General features: G+C 36.7%; 1 long non-coding RNA gene across 2 annotated transcripts in view; it reads right to left on the bottom strand.

The window, feature by feature from the left end:
• LOC109552832 (uncharacterized) overlaps positions 1 to 15,927 on the bottom strand; it is a 79,048-nt gene that overhangs the window by 12,313 nt on the left and 50,808 nt on the right. The window contains exon 4 of one of the 2 annotated variants that reach the window (XR_002179742.3): positions 11,742 to 11,882. The exons of the other annotated variant lie outside the window; for it this stretch is intronic. This is a non-coding gene — a long non-coding RNA (uncharacterized lncRNA). The remainder of the gene's footprint in view (positions 1 to 11,741; positions 11,883 to 15,927) is intronic. 2 annotated transcript variants of the gene reach the window in all.

Raw genomic sequence — 15,927 nt, 5'->3', positions numbered from 1 at the left:
TAATTTTAAATAATAAAAATAAAATTTCCAAGAATAAGAATATTTTGATTGTGGTATTTGAGAAAATACCACATGGTGCTTGATGAATTGCTAGACATTTAAAAATTCTCTTTAATAAGTGAAGTAAGCCAGACAGAGAACGGCAAATATCATGTGACATCGCTTATATGTGGAATCTAGAAAAAATGATACAAATGAACTTTTTATAAAACAGAAATAGACCTACAGACATAGAAAACAAACTTATGGTTACCAGAGGGGAAAAAGGGGGAGGGATAAATTAGGAGTTTAGGATTAAAAAATATACACACTACTGTATATAAAATAGATAACCAGCAAGGACATGCTGTATTGCACAGGGGACTATACTCAATATCTTTTAATAGCCTATAATGGAAGAGAATGTAAAAAAAGAATATATATATTTATATATATAATTTAATCATTTTGCTGTACACCTGAAACTAACACAACATTTTAAATCAACTATATTTCAATAAAAAAAATTTTAAAATAGAAGGCAAGAAAAAGAAAAAAAACAGTAGATGGATTAATTTTCAAAATTCTCTTTAATACTCTATTAATTCTAGAAAGTTTAACTTTATAAATGTAAAAATGAAATCATAACATACTATGAAAATATATAGGAGAATCATTTTTTTCTTTTTTCCCTGTACCACGTGGCATGTGGGATCTTAGTTCCCCAACCAGGGATTGAACCCATGCCCACTGCACTGGAAGGAAGAATCTTAACCACTGGACCACCCAGGAAGTCCCCAGGAGAATCATTTTCAAATCTTAGACCAAGAAAAACTATTTAAGCCAACTTCAAACGCTGAAATCGTTTTTTAAAATGTCTACATATACGTTTAAAAATGTGGAAAAAACACTACTGTATATCATTTTTCACATATTTATAAAATGGACAAATATTCCTAACAGAAATAACTAACAAAGTTTCTTAATATACAAATATGTCTTATTTGTCTTTCTTACTAAATTATAAAATAATTGAGAATAGGGACCTATGCTATTTGGCATTGGATAATATTGCCAAAATTTCTTGAGTATGTAAATTAATAAATAAATGTCAGAAAATCAATATAAAATCAACCCAGGCAAATACCATAACATTTTGAGATGTTTCTCTGGTTGAAGAGTTTTATTTTTACTTCAGACTGCAAACTATTGGCACATATAGTTGTTTTTACATAAGATTGGGTATATGATTATTCAGTGACAGATACATGAAATATATTTTTTTAATGATGCTAACAACCTTTAACAGTATCTAAAGAATGACTGTGGGCTTGGGCCTTGATGGTTCCTTGATTTATAATTGTCTAAGCTAGATTTCTTGTAATTAAATAGCTGCTTTGAATTCAGTATCATGAATGGGCATGTTGTCTTAGGAAAGCAAGTCTTTTTCATAAGTTGAATTTTCTAAATGTTTTCTTACATTTCATTATGCTGAGCTTTGGAATGAAGTATAAGTAGCCAGTCATAAAAACAGTGCCACTCATGCTAGTTTGGTGGTGAGCCATCTTCTCATCTATGTCATCAATTGTCCTCTTTTATCGGGTTTTGCTCTTAGTCTCTATCCTCACAAATGCAAATCCACCCACTGACCTGATAATAAATTGTATGTAAAATGGCACCACAGCAATTTGCCATGTAACTTTGAGCAAGAGGCTTAATTTTTTGCCATGCTATGTGTGTTGCCACCCATAAGAGTACATTTTTAGTATATTTATTTCATACTACACTGGAAGTGTTAACCTAGTCACAGGATCAATACAATATAGAAAGAGGCCAGCAGAGAATTCTTTAAATTATAGTCTTTTCTCCCCCAGAAGATTTATTTCTACTCACCAAAAGGAAATATTTACAATGGCTCAGCTATCTTTAAAATCAACCCAATGGTATAAAAACTGGCTACCCATAGGGCATTTAAGGTGATGGGATTTACCCATAGACCCTGCTCTCTGATGTTAAGCAAGTGCATGGGGAAGGAGCCATGTATGTCCTAACTTGCTACAGGCTTTACCAATCGGCTTTATTCCCACAGGCTTTTTTAAAGGTTCTTTGTAAAAAGGTTTCCTTCTGCAAGTCTTCCATTGCCCCAGTGTGCTCCAGAACCCACTCCATTTGGCAAAATGTTAATTAGCCCTTTCACTTTGGGCACAGTACCTGCAATCCACCTATTCCCGCAGTCTTAAAAGTTTCACAGTTCTTGCTTCCTGAGACTAATGAGCCTAAAATACAAAATCTTATTCCCTCTGTTCCAAACCCACATTCATAGGCCAACCTCACACTCTTCTAATACATACACACACACACACACACACACACGCAGAGAAATCTATAACAACCACGATGACAAAGAGTGGCATTTCTAATTACCTCCTCACTCTCCTATTGGAAAGACATGTAATGAGTGGGTCCAGTGCATTGATTCTACTGAAGAAAGGATATTTCTTAGGTATGGTCACAAGGTGAGAGATCAGACAATGAATATCAAAAAGATGCTTGAAAGAGGAAGCCAAGTCAAGGCAGAAGGGGTTGTGGACTGATGGATTATCAAACAAAAAGTGCAGCCCGCCAAACATTAAGAGCTACAAGAGACAGGCTAGCTTCTTTCCTCTCTGTGTCTATTCTTACCCCTTCCAATGTATTCTGCACTATAGCCTGAGTTAGCTATTTAAAACACAAATCTAAACAACTAGTTCCCCAATTAAAACCTTTCTAATAATGTCTTCTTTCTAATCTTGGAAGAGTCTAAAATCATTAAAAAGACCTAACAAGAACCTGCATGATTTGACCTCCTAAATGGTCTCACTGCCTTTACTCTCTTACACTCAAGCAAATTTAGATTATGTCACAACCCTGCTAAAATAATCTATGATGGCTGCCTGTTACCTGTAGAATTTGAAGCCCAGTTTCCCTGTTTTTACCTTAACTCAAATTTATTCCCCATTACTTCCTTTTATATCCTTTCATTTGGTGACCCACACTGCCCTTGCCTGCTTGGTCTCTCATTTCCCGCGTTCTCCCACCCCTCAAACTCTGCAAATCTAAATTCTTTCTAGTAGACCTTAAACCCCATTTTACCCTTGTGTCTTCTCTTAATTCCCCCTGTTAAGAAATAATCTCTTCACTGTCTGCATTGTTGTAGCATTTTACGGCACCTTACCCTCGCTTCTTTGGATTGTAGATAGCTCTGTCCCAGTCTAATTTCCCCTTCTTGCCTGAACATTCGTTCACATGTAAACAAGGAGCTACATCTGATTCATCAGTTGTTTCAAAACATCCAGCAGTGTCAGGAACCTTAGTTGGTACTCACTCAACAAATATTTGTGCAGTGCATGACTGTCTTCAACCTTCAGAAATCAATCTCTCCGAAAATCTACACAAACCAAACTACTACTGACTTCCTTTGTCTACTGCTGCCTGAGTAGAGAGGGCCAAAGAGTCCTAGAATAAACGAATTAAGGTCCAAAAGATGAAGAAGCACAAAGCAAAGAGAATAAGAAGGAGATGATCACACCGTGTACTGATTGTTTTGCCCAGAAGGCTTCAAGGCCTTTAATTAAACAGTTTAACCATGGGATGCAAAAGATGGAATGTGCTACTAATTAATGCTTTAAACTCATTATACTCCCAGGCCAGAAAATATAATAACTGCATAAAAATTTGGAAATTATTTCTGCAGAGATCAGCTTCAAGGAAGCCTGTGCTATTAGCTGAGGTGATATCACGTACAAAAATGGGTCAGGATTTGAAGATGGAAGTTTGACAAATATTTAGATGAAAGACATCACCACACTCAAATCTCTTTTTTTCTCTGTCTTAAAATTTCTAAAAATAGTGCATGGTGTGGTTGCAATATTATTCAGTGACTAGATTCTAAAGACATTTATAGGGAAAGAATTGTTTATGTCAAAATTAACTTTGAAGGTCCTTTAAATTTTACATGAGATAGAGTAAACATGGTTTGGGTATCATTCCATCTCTCAAGAAGTTCACTACAGTAAATCATTTTTCCCTAGAGTAGGGATAGATTACTGTTTCTTTGCACATCAGAGGAAGTAATTTGTTTATAGCTAAGGGCCTTGTTTTGTGAAAGCCACTTTTCTTCTTTTTTCCCTTAACTTATAAAGTTGAATTTACAAATTCAAATGTACCTAAAATGGAATATGACTACATGTCTCCAACTTAATCTAAATTCACTTGCTCTTAGGAATTTTAGTACACTTCCACAAAGATACAGTTGAACTCCATAATTACAAGTGGCAGCAATCTAAGGATTAATACGAATCATTTTCCCTAGCTAAATTATTAATTCTATAATTCTTAAAGTGATTTGAATTTTAAAAATTGTTTTAAAAGAAAATCTTTAATTTTCTGATTATTCTTCAATTAAGTTATTCAAATGAATTAGAGTGTTTTTGTCCTTTTTTCCATTCTCCTTACCTCACTCTTGGAAAATTTGTATGGGTGGAGTGTTTGAGATTTGGCCACACATTCCACAAATCTTATTCTCTCAATTTTATTCTATAATGTTCAGAAGATTTTGATGAAGCAGAAAATATTAGGCAATCAAAATCGGCTGGTTATATCCCTTATCATGGGTCTTTACAATGCTAGTTAGTGTACCACTTCTGATTCAGTGCTGAGATTTCTTCCGTTTAATAGATAACAAAAGGTACACTGATAAATATTTTTATGGACATCACATTTCATATGGAAGTCTTGTTCCCTATACCATACATAATATTTTTAGAGCAACTGCAATTCAATAAATAATATTTTTTAATAGATATTATATGAAAGACACTAGTTTGAGTTCTGCAGGGAGCACAAAGATTATCAATATATTATTTCTGAGCTCAAGTTTTTACAGTCTTTACAATTTTTAGGAGAACTGTGATAGCTAGGTATCAAAATAGCTCTTAATGTCACCTTCTGGTATTTCCCACCTTTGTATAGTCCCTTCCCACACTGAATTAGGGCTGGCCAGTAGAACACTATGGAAATGATGATGTGTAGCTTTCTCAGCTAGGTCAAAAAGTCACCTCAGCTTCTGTCTTGGTCTGTTGGATCATTCACTCTGGGGGACACCAGCTGCCTGTCAAGAACTGTGAAAGAGCTGAGACTTTATCCTTCTTGCAAGCTAAGTTGCCCTGCCACAGTTCCATAGATGGTAGCAGAAGACATGAGACTCCTGGGTCGTACTCAAAGGATAGTTTATCACTGAATACAATGAAAGCAGACAAAGTATCAGCATTGTGCCAGTTCCTTGAGCCCCACTTCCATAGGCCATTGCAAAATGGGCCAAGTGATAGCTATCCAGGCAATGGGTTGCTTTAAAGGAGATGAACCCCAAATTTAGGGAACCTGATTTTTTAATAATGGGCAATAAACCTTTCTGATCTTTACCTTAAGGAAATATTACCTTTATTATATGGGAGAAGAAAAATAAACTTCCCTCTGCTCCGGAGGGAGACTATCTATCTTCTAAGGTTGTTTGCTATACAAACACCCTTAGAAAGATAGTTCAGAACATGGCAAGTCATTTCCTCTGCTCACAAGATGTGAGACAGCCCTAGAAAATTGTCTCCCAATATGGCCAAGCCATGAGCTACTCATGCAGCCCTAGCAAGAGACCCACATCTGAAGCCTCTCCCAGCAACAAGATCCACTCTGCCAGCTCAGCAGCTGAAACACCTTGAAAGAGGATCCTTCACCCCAGGGAAGCCTTCAGGTGACTGCTTTCCTAGCTGAAATACAGGAAATATAATTTTATGAATGACCTCAAGCCAGAGCCATCTGGGAAGTTGCTCCCAAATTACTAATCCATGGAAATTATGAAGGTTCATAAGATTGTTTTAAGCCACTAAGACTTGAGGTGATCTCTTCCACAGTAATACATAAACAATATAAATTTTGTGCTTGGAAATAGCGTGCTATCACTACAAATATCTTAAAACAGAACAGTGGCTCGGGGATGAGGTAATAGGAAAAATCTGGGGGTACCTAAGGAGACTGTTAGGAAAAATATAAGAGGCCTTAAAGAGACTTTCAGCAAAGCCTGACCATCTTTGAAGAGCAAAGCAAAGTGAGGAAATGTTGTTGAATACTGGGGATCTGTGTTGTGTAGCAGCAGAAAGTTAGCAACACTGGTGCCTGTAGTAACATGGAAGGTGAAATATACCCGAGGAACTGGCTCATCTAGTGAAGATTTCCAGGCGGTATCAAAGGTCCCATCTGGCTTCTTGCTGCTTAGAGTAAAACGAGATAGGTAGCCTTTTTGGTGATCCTTGAAGAATATATAATGTGTTATATTGTAGGCAATATAAGTTTTATAATAATTCACCATTTGTGCATATTGCATGTTCAGAAAATAAATCATTATTTTCTACATAAAAAATAGTTCCCTATTTTAACATTATGAACAAACAACATCTTCCAAGAAAAATTAAACTGGTTAGAGAGAGAAAGGGAACGTAAAAACTTCTGGTTTTGTTGCCTTTTATTAAGTGGCTTTGAAGGTGAACTTTAAAAAATGTAATGAGAAATAATACTTCCAGTGTTAGTGTCCTAGAGGTTTAAATCCCGTATCGTGTAGTACTGGAAGTCAACTATTATGAGCCAAAGTAAGATAAGGGAAGTTTCCAGGAAGACAAGTGTTGAGGCATAGCTGCATATTCATCAGTATATAAGAGAAATAGGAGGTATCAAAATGGAACATGATTCTTAGAGCAACAGTGTTAAACACTTATTTCACAAGCAAGTGTTTTTCCATCTTCAATAATTATTGTTTCTTACTTTGAAAAATTTTAAACAATAACAAAGCACTTGGTCACAAAGATTCAATAAGCTTTCAAGATGCCAACTTCAGTTTGGCAGTGATACTAAGCCAGTCTTTGAAAGCTGAACACATTGGACTGATTCAAATGATGAATAATTGGGAGGCCCATGCAAAATAGTTTCTAAACACTTTCTTAATCACCTGCTGCTACAGTCAACAATTACGAACCTTTCAAAGTCTGCTGAATATGCCCTGCTTTAAATCTTATAACTTTATTTTATAACACATAAAATCAAACAAACAGTCACAGAGTGAATCAATTTTAGAACATAAAAATTACATTAGGGCTATTTGTCTTAATTTTTCTTTTTTTATTTGTGATCCAAATACTTAAAAATAGTTTCACTTAGTTTGTATGCACACACAAGCGTGTACACACACACACACACACACACACACACACACACAGAGAGAGAGAAACTAAGCTGAAAAACAGGTCACTGAAAAAAAACTATAACAGCAGTTCTCTTTCTTATTTTGCTTTTGCAGGAGTATTTGCCTTCAAAACAATATTGTTAACTTCTAGCAGAAATTCATCAAAATGATAAAATTATTGGCAAAGATGTTTCTTTCCTAAGAATTGAGCTTCTGGTTCTCCTCAAAAGACAGTAAAATATTCCTTTCACCTTACTCTTATTTAGAGTGAGCAGTCATGTGATTCTAAGCTCAGGAGAGGCACTGCCAAAGGAAAGTTAGTGTGCCATCCATTCTAGTCTCCTCAGCTCCAATCCAGATACATCTCTCTTTTTAACTCTAGAGGCCAGAGACACTGATATGAAATGCAGACAAGTATATCACCCAGAAACTACATGAAATGTGCTGTAGTGTAATGTGCATAGTGCTGGGAGTTGGGAAAACTGAGTCTTCACCATGCTTTGCTCAAAACTTGTGTAGTCACTTGCTATCATTAAACCTAAGCTCCCTCATCCGTGAAGTACATAGTTACATTGAGTGATCTAAGTTCCCCTACAACTCAGCCAGTCTCTCATCCTAAAGTTCCTACCTTTCAGATGGCTACAACCTGATATCAAATTATGAAGTCTGGCTTTATTGAGCAGTATCATTTGTAGGGAATTTTTTCCCTTGTGATATATTTTCCCTTGAAGTTAATGTCCAGTTATTTTGAAAGTTATACACTGTTTGAAATGCACCATTAGTCATTATAATTTAATGACATTGTCTGAGAGTAGTGAAAACCCCATGACCTTGGTATTGTTGAAAATGTCTTGGTGGTGATTTATTTTACATACGTGATGAGTTGTTTGACATCCTTGTCACTAAAATATAAACTTGTGCAACTTTTCGTGAAGCTATTCTTCAGGAAAGTTGATCTCTGTCACTGAACATATGTTCTTTCACCAGATAACTGCTTTGATTAATTGATTCCATCACAAGTCATGATAGACTTGGCATGACAAAGGCTGTCTGTTCTGTATTCAGAGGGTCATTTCTTTAAATGAAAATATAAATTGTATTTTGTGTCAGATGGTTTTCTGCCTCAAAGGAAGATAGCGAGGAACAGGACAGCCATGAGGCTTTTTACTAAGCTTTTTACTTTTTACTAAGATCAAACACATTCAGTCAGTGGATAACTTCACAACACAGGGAGGCAAATGAACAGTTCTAAATTCCCTAGAATAAAATGAGGTTTTAATTTCAAATATTTTAAGTGCATACAGCATATTGGGCGGCAGCGGTGGGGGGGGGGAACTATTGTGCATGAAGAAAAGTATTTTGATATTGAAAAACGTTTTATATGTTTTCTTAAAAACACATACTTTCATATGAAAATATCAGATTAGCAATCTTCTCCAAAGGCCAGAACTCTACAATACTATTGTTAGTTTTCTGGCTTTTCACATAAATTTTTAAATGTCTCCCCAAAAGAAAACAAAAGTGAGGAAGTTTTTTGAAGTGGAACATTTGAACAGTTGTTCACCCATACTACTTTTATGGTCCTCTCCTTTTTTGTTCTTAACTTACAGAAAAATTATACTTCAAAAAAAAACCTACCAAGTAAACAAACTTGAGTAAGAAATCTAAAAACATCTGAACAGGAGCCAGACGTGTAGGTGAAATTCATCTTAAACCATTTGATTCACACGTGTTCTTTCTCTGACAAGACAAGACAAGCCAAACAGCATTCCTCAGTTTTTCCTTTTGTTGTTTGCCAGTTAATTTTTATTCACTGGAAATGCCAATTTTCCACATGCTATTCAATGTGGTGCGCTTGTTTGAAAAGAAGCAAAGCAAAAGAACTACAGATGCTGAGGACTTAACTCATTCCTCCCTTTGCTCTCCTCCACAACAAGTCCTCTTTCTTCCCAACTTAGTGAGAAACAAAAGCAGACTCATTCAACTTCAAAACTTGAACCCATGCCAGGTGAAATATTTTAGCAAGGCTTATCCTGTGCTGGGTCACACTGTATAGGTGGGCCTCATTAAGTGGTTTTTGTTGGCTACTCGTTTATTATGACTTTGCAGTCACACCCTCGGTGCCAAAGTGCAGCTCTGCAAAGTGTGTGTGTGGGGTTGGGGGGAGTTGTGTGTGCTTTGTTTCAGAATGCAGAGCTAAAGAAAATATGTAGTTTTAGAAATTTGGGAAACTCATTATTTCAGAATACATTTAATCTAAAATGAACCCTTACTCACATTGGTCTTTACCATGTACACCTGAGAGACAGCAGCTTTTGCTACCCCGCCCTTCCGTTTTTCCTAAAAGGGAAACTGGGTAGGCGCTGGGGAGAGCTTGACCACTTGCTTCAGTACAGGTTAGAAAGTCAAGAAAAAAAAAAAAGAGTACAAACAAAACTTGCATCTTGAATTCTTTTGCCTACATCACCAGACAAGTTCCTGCCTGGGGAAACATGGCAAAGTAATGCAAATACTGCATCCAAAAATTCTTACAGGAGGTGCAACATCTCTCTAGAGTGACTTAACCTACAGGGAAGGATCCCTTTACCCAGACTTGGCACAGAGTAGGAGCAGCGATCAGAATGCATTAAACCAATACGATTCAGCTCATTTGTTAATGGAAAGAGCCTAAATAAAACTGTGGAATCCAAACCATCTTGTAACTTGTAGATGATTAATAGCAGATGAAATCTAAATATATTGGGATATAAACATGTTCCATAGACTTCTAGTGGCGTTATGTTGATAGGGAAGAATAATGCTTGGTTATTGCCATCATATACTCTGTAGCATTTTAGAACAGGAACATGTCTTCAGGATTAGCTGGTTCAACTCCTTCATTTTACAGATGAAGAAACTGAGGCCCAGGAGGATTAAGTGATTTATCAAAAATCAATCACGTGGCTAGTTAACAGTAAGAGTGGGTTTTACATGGTTCTCCAGACAATCAACTCACCAAATGTTAGGGTCTCCCTTTTATATGAAAAGAACTTTTATTACTGATGTAAGAAAAGAGAAGATATATGTCCTTACCTTTAAAGATAGAAAAATGAAGGAGTTAGACAAGTATAAAGTTAACTGTAATGCAAAACAAATGAAGTATAAACTTCAGTGGGGTTCAAAGGATATAGGGAGGAGAAATTATTAACAATTTTTTGCTATTCTATGCAGTAATCATTCCTTTCTCACAATTATAATAGGACAATGACCTGAAAAGGACCTCAGAAAATCCACTGAGTTCATCAGGTGGCTATCCAAATAAAGGGTGAGCAACTTATGCCTTAGGTTGTACAATTCTTCTGATTATGGGATATACTCCTTGAAGCAAGAGGGATAAAATTGACATTACAATAAAAGAGTACTCCATTTTAAAGTATTTTATTAAAAATATGAAATGAGAACAATGTGAAGAAATATCACTACTTTCAAAGCAATAATTTTTTTCTCTTAGCAATAAAAAATACTGCATGATATAGCTCTTTGGTGATTCTGCACTCTATTTTTATTTATTATATTGGTCACCTTTGGACTAAATCTTACGACTTATGACCTTAAAAATATCTTACATACATTAACATAATATAATCCCTGAGACTTTTATAAGGTCACTTTTGCGAAGTATTATGACCAGTTTACATGTACCTGTTTTTTTTACCCCTGTAAATTTAGAATTCTCTACATATTTCATAAGAAAATCCCAAACTCTGTACTTGAAGTCATCAACAGAGATGGTGAATGGAAATCATCTTTACAGGAAAGTATCTTTCCTAAGAAGAACATCATTAGTGAATCCGACATAATTTAATACTGGATAGTTCATCTTTAGGTAAGATACTTGATTTAAACATTTATCCAAATAAAAGGACTGTGGTTAAGAACACTTTTCCTGACTTGGTTTTAAAAACATGTCTTAATTATATATTGAATACTCATTGAAGATCTAGCCCTCCAAGCACTAGAAAGTATATAGAATAGCTGAGAAGGAAAACACTAATGTCACCCTTAAGAAATTTATTACCTAATGGAGAAGATATTACAGTGAATGTATAATCAATATGAGTCATGTGCAAGAGTTGACCCAAACATTGTTAGAAGTTGGAAATACCTGGGAAGAGGTTAGTCAGTCCTGTCCAGATACAGATCAACATTAAGGACCAATAAAAACCAAGGTAACCAGTTTAAAAGGGAAGAAAATAATCTACTATTATTAATACAAATGTGAAATGAACTTCAACAAACATCAATTTAAACATTCACAAAGTTAGTTAGTAGAGATATATCCTTAATCTTGTACATTAAGTAATGGTCAAGAATGGCTTCATCTTTTTGTGTTTAGTATTCTTTTTCTTCACATGTCAAAGTACTGTGAACAATGCAAACTCCTAACAAAAATAACTTCTCACAAAAGGGGCTTAAAATGCATCTGCCACCACTGAGGTGAGAGCAAGCAACTCACCTGAGGGAAGATACAGCCACCAAAGCAAATGCGTGGAAAGGGCACAGGCCACGTTGTGCAAAGCACATTAGAGGGAAGCAAGCTCTTCAAGAAATCAAATGGCAAAGACGCCATCCTCAAAGACTGTATGTTGAAGAAAACCTAGAAAGAAGTAGGGATTCAATAATACAAGCCAGAAGCAAAATTTGGACATCTCAGCATGGATTGGCCAATACAGAATAATGTACAACCCACATTCAAAGGACTCATATTAGATTCTATGACACTGTTCTTGGCCATACTGATTCTGGGTAAAAGTTCTCACTAATTCCTTAGAAAAGAAGAACAAGCATTGGAATTCTGGCGCCCATCGTGCATAATTAAAATATCTAGCATAATGAAATTCCAGTTGGTTTATAACGTGTCACCTTTTTCTCCAGGACTTAGTATCATTTGACCATGTGGCTTACTAAGGTGGATAAAAGTAAAGCCTCTAAGACAGCACTAGTTGAGCTTTTTAGTAAAATGTAGTGTTAAAAAGAGGGTAGTTCCATTACTTGTGAAATAATTACTTTTTGAGAATTTGACACACATGCCTCATTGGAAATTTTCCCACTCCCAGGGTTGAACCCTGTTTGGTCTAAGGGTGGGTATGTGACTTAAAATGTTTCAATCTGGGTGAATCTCAGAACTCTTGCTTCAAATGCCAGGATAGAAGACTCTTATCTTCCTCTGGACCTTATGGTATGTACAAAGGAATCCAAGGACAGTGACATTTATTTTGCCCCCATGAGACATTTTTATAGTCCAAGGTTGGACCCAACACATAGAGGAAAGTAAACTTCAGGAAATCACGGGAGCTTCTGGATTTAGCTAACCCTGAAGCCAACCCTATCATGGATTTACAGTTAAGCCAGTCCATTTTTTTCTTTTGAAACCATTTACTATACTTGCAGCTGGCATTCTGAATAATACAGCCCTACAACTTTGTGTGAAGTGTAAACTTTGTAGCCTTGCTCCAGGCTTTGGAACCTTGTTCCTTTCTATTTCTCTTGCTTCCTGACCAGTCACCTTCTCATACTCACCCTTTTCTCCAGCTATAAAGTACCCCTGGCAGTTCCCTGAACACATCATGCTATTTCAGATCTTTGCATCTTTGTCTGTATCTGTCCCTCTCCTAGGGATGTCCTTGTCCCCTTTCTTGGCCTATCTAATACTATTTATTCTCCAAAACATTTCTCCTATGTGATGCCTCTAAGAAGATTTTTCTGGACCATCTCCCACCTGACTTAGATGCCCCTCCTATGTGTTACATGGTTTACCTTTACCATGGTACTTATATTGTAATTGCTTCCTCCCAACTGGACTAGAAACTTCTCCAAAGGGAGGATTCGTGTATTATTTTCTTTTTTCTTTTATTTTTTCATCATCAGTACCTAAACTGAGACTTGATGTTCAAATGTTGGCTGAATTAATAAATGTGTCAGACAACAAAAGATAAACAACAAACCTAATTCCAGCTTAGGACAATGTTATTGTCTTATTTTTGTTTGCTTTTTGTTTTGTTTTGTTTTAGATTTTTAGGTAAGAGCCAGCAAACCTAATGGATTTTAATTACTTGGAATGTTTTCTAGTCTTTGCTACAGTTGATTAACCCACTATTAGATAGGTAACCAGATAGCAAACCTAGCTGCACATGAGTTACCTTCTCTGGTTACTCACCATTAGTCACCAGAGAGAAATAAGCAAGAGAGATCCAATGGATCAGTAAAAATCCACCATCACTACTTGAAAATTCTCATGATTTACATGATGATGTCATGCTTATTTAGACTGAGTACCCAGACATAAAATGAGAAGAGGAATTTGAAGGGTAATTACGGTAAACAGCTTTGTATTCATTGGTATGGTAAATGATTTTGTATTCGTAGACCTTTTTAAGGTTTCTAGACAAGATTACCTTCGCTAAAAGCTTCCAAAGCATCATCCTGTATTGCAGACATGACCTGGAGATTTGGCAGCACTCATGGATAACATCAGTATCATTTCAGAAATGGTTGGAGCTCAAAACCTATGTTCTCTTAGAGATTCAGTGATGTCTTTTCAGAAAAGATACAGAATAGAGGAAAATTCTTAGTGAACTTTTTTTTTTTCAAACAGAGAAGCCTGCCAAATTTGCCTCTGCATATTCTAAAGTTGGTTTTGGCATGTTTGTTATCAGACATCTAAGTGTCAGTCAGGGTCTTTCCTCACAGGAAACAGATGGCCCACTCACATCAGAGTAACTTAAGGTTCATTTACAAAGGGACTAATGACCAAGGTGTGAATGGAATTTATTAAACAACTGGATCATGCAGGGACCTGGGACCACCCACAACAGAGCTCTTACTCCCCTCCCCTACCCCATGCATGTCCTGAGACCTAAAAGGAGGACTCACCAAGGAAGTGATGAGAACAGAAGACCACCTGGGGATGAGCAGGGATTTTTCCACTGAGAGTATAGCCAGCCCTACGTAACTTCGCCAGAAAGAAGCCAAGGAAGTAAGTTCCCTGCCATCACTCTCTTCCCTACTTCCTACCTTTTGCTAGGCTCCCCATTGACCTGAAGTCAGAGGGTATGGGAGGCTTTTTGTTGTAGTACAAAAGGAGTCAGCCCTTTTTGCCTCTTGGCACCCAGTGTTGTCTTTGTCTGGGTGGAAAGCCTTTATCTGCAACCAGTGAGAACAAAATCTCACAAGCTATTGCATCATCATGGGGTAACATTAATTGTCATATTCCTTCCCAGAGTCTAAAATTTTAGCTATTTCTGCTATTCTTCATATAAGGAACTAATGGGGAAAAGAGTAGAAAAAAATATAAAGGAATACCATAAGATGCAGCGTCTGAATTTTCCCTCTGAAGCCGGCTGCTAGACATAAACTGATTATCATAACTGCCTAATTTCACCATCCAATTCCATGTTCCACTGAAGGGTATGAGTGTGAAGAGAGTCAATATTTGCTGTGAGGTAAGTATTCAAGAGAATTTAGAGATTCATAGTTCTTAACTTCATCATTATCTTCCAAAATATCACACCCAATGCGGCATGGTTCTGTTGTTTCCTGATAATTGCCTTTCTCTTAGTATAATAGAGATGGAGGGTCTGATTTATAATTAGTGCTGTGACTCTACGACATTTACGATCAGGTTGTGAGCTTGGTTGTCAGCTATATCTTCTGAGTGACCATAGGAGAGAAGGGTTCCTTCAAAGCGACTCAGGAAACCTTCTGACTCTCTGTACACATTTGTAATTACATGTTCATAGTTTTAATTATCTTTTTCCCTATCGATATTGTCGGTGAAAAAAAATGTTGCCTGCCATATCAGTAAATAAGGGATGTTGCAGCCATCAAGCTATCACACTTCAGCCACTCCTAATGACACATCCTGAGGAGACTCAGCATGAGAAAGCACAGGATACTGGCCCCAGATAGCTGAGGTGCATATCAAAGGAATGATTTCAGTGAACCCAGGCTCTTGCATCTTCCCATGCCTAGAAAAGTGCCAAATTCCTTAACTTGAGATATCTGGTTTTCTTTAAAAAACAGTAACCCTTTAAAAAAAATTTTTTTTAGGGACTTCCCTGGTGGTCCAGTGGGTAAGACTCCACACTCCTGATGCAGGGGGTCTGGGTTCGATCCCTGGTCAGGGAACTAGATCCTGCATGCATGCCACAACTAAGAGTTCGCATGCCACAACTAAGAAGGCTGCATGCTGCAACTAAAGATCCTACATGTTGCAACTAAGACCCAGTGCAACTATGGAGAACAGTATGGAGGTTCCTTAAAAAACTAAAACTAGAACTACCATATGACCCAGCAATCCCACTACTGGGCATATGCCCTGAGAAAACCATAATTCAAAGAGTCATGTACCACAATGTTCATTGCAGCACTATTTACAATAGCCAGGACATGGAAGCAACCTAAACGTTCATCAATGGATGAATGGATAAAGAAGTTGTGACACATATATACAATGGAATATTACTCAGCCATAAAAAGGAATGAAACTGAGTTATTTGTAGTGAGGTGGATGGACCTAGAGACTGTCATACAGAGTGAAGTAAGTCAGAAAGAGAAAAACAAATACCATATGCTAACACACATATATGGAACCTAAAAATATGGTACTGATGAACCTAGTGGCAGAGCAGGAATAAAGACGC

This window comes from Tursiops truncatus, chromosome 12 (genome assembly GCF_011762595.2).
Source record: "Tursiops truncatus isolate mTurTru1 chromosome 12, mTurTru1.mat.Y, whole genome shotgun sequence".
NCBI classification, from domain to species: domain Eukaryota; kingdom Metazoa; phylum Chordata; class Mammalia; order Artiodactyla; family Delphinidae; genus Tursiops; species Tursiops truncatus.
The sequence above is the reverse complement of the archived record's forward strand: the minus strand, read 5'-3'. Positions and strand labels throughout refer to the sequence as shown.